This window comes from Lithobates pipiens, unplaced genomic scaffold (assembly GCF_037356315.1).
Source record: "Lithobates pipiens isolate NorthernLeopardFrog02 unplaced genomic scaffold, aLitPip1_a1.2 Scaffold_30, whole genome shotgun sequence".
NCBI classification, from domain to species: Eukaryota; Metazoa; Chordata; class Amphibia; order Anura; family Ranidae; genus Lithobates; species Lithobates pipiens.
In genome coordinates this window covers 81661032-81665318 of record NW_027507791.1, presented here as the reverse complement: position 1 = coordinate 81665318, position 4287 = coordinate 81661032, and the positions used below count along the sequence as shown (strand labels likewise).

General features: G+C 55.8%; 1 non-coding gene across 1 annotated transcript; it reads right to left on the bottom strand.

The window, feature by feature from the left end:
• Positions 1 to 423: 423 nt before the first annotated feature.
• Positions 424 to 530, bottom strand: LOC143950467 (U6 spliceosomal RNA). The gene has a single exon (XR_013265837.1). It is a non-coding gene; the product is annotated as a U6 spliceosomal RNA (small nuclear RNA).
• Between the last annotated feature and the right edge of the window lie 3757 nt (positions 531 to 4287).

The window sequence follows — 4287 nt, the reverse complement described above, 5'->3', positions numbered from 1 at the left end:
TCTACTCATTTTCTTTATTGTTAAAAGATCATGGGAGGATCCCAGGGTAATAAAGACTTCTTAGGGGAGCATCTCCGTGTTTGAGTTGTAGCCATAGAAACATTTGTAAAGGGGAGGAGTTAGTAAGATGGCCACGCCCATGTGGGGGGCGCCAGAAATATTTCTGCACCCAGGCGTCTGTGACCCTAGGATCGGCCCTGCATGCGTGCCAGGTAGGTAGGTCCGTGTAAAGGTCAGTGTGTGTCAGGCAGGTGAGTTTAGTGGTCAGCATTGATAGGCACTGGTAGCCAGGCAACCAGCAAGTGAGCTTACTCCCTACCACACAACAACACAGCCCAGCCAAAAAAAAAAAAAATGTCCGCGCCACATACACCCCCCTTGGACTTTAGGTTGAAGCCCCTGCTGAAACCATAGAGGGGGGAAGAAAATATGGAACGCTTTACGAATTTGCGTGTCATCCTTGCGCAGGGGCCATGCTAATCTTCTCTGTATCGTTCCAATTTTAGTATATGTCCTGCCGAAGCGAGGACAGTCCAATGGTGACCCACAGAGGTATATAAGGACAACCAGAGCCAGAAATGTCAGCTCATGGTGAGCCTGGTAATGATGTATGGGGGAGGGGGTGGGGCTTCTCGGCCTTTTGACTAAGATCAAGTGTAGTATCGACTATAGCCCTTAGGGGTGTCTCTGCTTCACAGCTAGGACGTTGAGAACCACTTGTATCTATCCAAGCCATTAGGTCCTTGTGGGGTACCCTCTGCTCGGCCTTGTAGGATCGTTGATTAAATTCAGCTTCACCTACTTGCTGCTATTGGGCCAGAGGCTTGGCCCCCACAAGGAACGAGATTGCGGTCTTCCCTCCTCCCCCCTCCTCCGCATTACTACCTCCGGGCAGTAGATGCAAGAGCCTTTATAAAGGCTTCAGAGCGAAGACGTCGAGGAAACCAGAAGGAAGCCGCCGAAAGAACACCTGAAGCGACTTCCATCTCCAAGACGATGGGGAAGAGCGATAGAAAGACCGGGAAGACCGGAAAGAACAAAAGGAACCCCGCTCCAGCCACTTCCTCCGAGACCCCCGAGGATGTCGCGGCCTCAACATCCACCCCCAACCCGGCCGGTGCCAGCCAGCCGAATCCAGCCAAGCCCTCCCCCCCTGCAGACGAGCTCCCTACCCTGGAGTCTTGGATGAAGCAGACGGTCGTGCTGCAGCTGAAGGAGGTGGACGGAAGGGTCCCCGACATGACCCCGGAGATCTTCGGAAAGAAGATGATCCTGGAGCAGGGGTTCAGCAAAGCGGAAACGCTTTCGGTGCAGGCCTTCACAAGAGGTATATTTTTTATAACTTTTGTGTCGTTCCAGGCCTGCAGAAACTACTGGGATATGGTCAAGGCGAGTGGTCCCGAATCCCCCTTTCGTAAGTTCACTGCGAACTGCCCCATAACACGGGACGAGAAGTGGGTGACGGTGGCCATGAGGAACCCCCATACCTCAGGTAAGGATATAGCCACTTACCTCCAGAGGTTCTGCACCGTGGTGAAGGACCCCGTCCGAATCCTCGATGCCAACGGCTTCTGGATAGGTAAGTGGTCAGTACTCTGCAAGTTCAGGAAGGACCCTTCGGGGGACATCCTGCACCTGCAGCCGTGCTTCTCCCTGGGCAACTCCGCAGGCATCCTTTTCTACCCGGTATACCCTTCACCTGCAACAGGTGTAGCAACACCGGACACATGGGGAAGGACTGCAAAGAACCTGCTTGCAGGTTCTGTAGGGTTGCAGGCCACGAGACCAAGGATTGTCCGAGGTCCAAAGCCTGCAACCTCTGCGGAGCGGCTGAGCACGTGTTTAAACACTGCCCCCAGCGGTCCCGGTCCTACGCTGGCGTCCTGATCCAGGGCAAGCCATCCGCGAGCACCGGGAAGAAGCAGCCGGAGAGAGAACCACAGAAGAAGACTGGTAAGCCCACCCCTACCCCCACCCCTGTCCAGGCCCCAGCCCAGACCCTTGCCCCAGCCCCTGCCTCCAGCACACCCCCACCCACCACCTCTGCGCTGGAGGAGACCCTCCCCACCCTCCCCACACCCACCCCGGACCTGTCCTCCCTGGAGGACTTTCCCACCCTCCCTTCCACCCCCACCAGTGGACCCTCAGGAAGCCGGAAACGGAAGCCTAGGAGTCCAACAGCAGAGGAACCCGCTTCCTCCACTAAAAGGCCCACTGGCGACCAGCGCGAAAGCGAGGGACCAGAGCCAATAGTGGAGGACCTCGAGTCAGCGGGGGAGGAGGATGAGGACGTGGGGGGGGAGGAGGAGGTCATGGCCATCCCTGAGCCGGACCTCCCCTCCGACATCCACGTCACCATCACCCAGACAATGATGGATGCTGTCCTGGAGGAGCTCGGTCTGTCTGAGCAGAAACCAGGACAAGCAGAGGAGGCAACGGAACCCCCCCCTCCGGGGAGGTAAGTTCGGTCCCTTGCTGACTAGACCTCATACCCTTTTTCATTATGGCAGAGATCTCAATCTTTTCCATTAATGTGAGGAGTATCAAGGAGACATCTAGACGGCAAGCGGCACTGACATTTCTTTCCACACAGCAGAGTGATGTCTACATGCTCCAGGAGTGCGCACTTCCTCCTCTGAGGAGGTACACCCATCTGACCTCCCAGTGGACCCTCGGTCCCTCCTACTGGTCCGGGGGTGGCGATTGTAAGTCTGCAGGTGTAGCCATTCTTGTCAGGGGTGGACGCTTCGCGGTTGACTCCATCCATGAGCTAGTCTGTGGCCGTCTTCTGGTCATAGACGGCTCGTGGGTGGGAGAGCCAATTAGGCTCATCAACGTGTACGCCCCCCCAGATAAGAATGAGCGGCTGGAACTTTTCCAGACCCTGCGGACCCAACTCGTCACCACCAGGGCAGTAGTAATCGGCGGTGATTTTAACTGTCCGATAGAGGAGGATGGGCGCAGCTCCAGCATGTACGCAAAACTCGATGCTACATCCAGGCTGCTCAAGGAGATGATCTCGGAGGCTTCCCTGCAGGACACCGTGGGATCCATAGGGAAAGGTACCGTGAACTACTCATGGTGCCGTCCCAATGGATCAGTGCGTTCCAGGATTGACTTCGTGCTCACTTCAAGAGCAGTCAAGCATCGCGATTTCTCCATGATCCCCTGCTTTTTCTCTGACCACAGGGCTATTCACTTTCGGGGTGACCTGGGTGAGGGCTTCGCCCGCGGACCAGGCTCCTGGAAGCTGAATAGCACCCTGCTGGAAAATGAGGAACTGATGGGGGAACTCCGGGAAGCCTATGCCACCTGGACGGAGGAAAAGCGATTCTTCGGAAGGGTAAGTGACTGGTGGGAGTTTGTGAAGGTCAAGCTGCGCAACTTCTTTCAGGCAAGGGGACGACAGCAAGTGTGTGCCAGGAAGAAGGAACTCAGGAGACTGCAATGTCAGTTGCAGTCCCTGCAGGACCTTCACCACTGTGGCTGGGACGTTAGGCAGGACCTGGAGGACACAAAGAAGAGCCTGAAAGGGCACTTTGAGGAAGAATCCAGGCACATTGTCTTCAATGCCAAGGTGGAGAACCTTGAGAAAGGTGAGAAGTGTAATTCTTTCTTTTTCAGGAAACTCCACTCAGGACACACACCCTTGTCTGAGCTGCGTGACGAGACCGGAACACTCCAGAAGGGAAAGGAGGCTGTGATGCAAGTGGTCAGCGACTACTACACCAACCTCTACTCCCCCCGAAAACAACAGACACACAGGCAGCCGACAGGTTCCTGTCAGGTATCTCTAACCAAATTGATCCTGCAGGTTCGTTGGACGTCAATGCCCCCTTGGTGTTGGAGGAGCTGCACTCTGCCGCTAAATCCTTTAGGCAAGGCAGGACCCCGGGCTGCGATGGTCTCCCAGTTGAACTTTATGTAACGCTGTGGGATCTCGTAGGCCCGGACCTGCTCGAGCTGTACGAGGAGATGGTGGTGGAGGGCAGAATGCCTCCGACCCTAAGGGAGGGGATGATCACGATTTTGTATAAGTGCAAGGGGGAGAGATCGGACCTGAAAAACTGGCGTCCGATCTCTCTTCTGAACGTGGACTACAAAATCCTCGCCAAGGTTCTGGCCAACAGGCTGAAATCTGTCATCGGACAGATCATCCACCCGGATCAGACTTGTGGCATTCCTAGTCGCAGGATTGCGGACAGCCTCGCGCTTGTCCGGGACACGGTCCAGTACATTCATGGCCGCCGTGTGCACGCGGCCCTGGTCAGTCTTGACCAGGAGAAG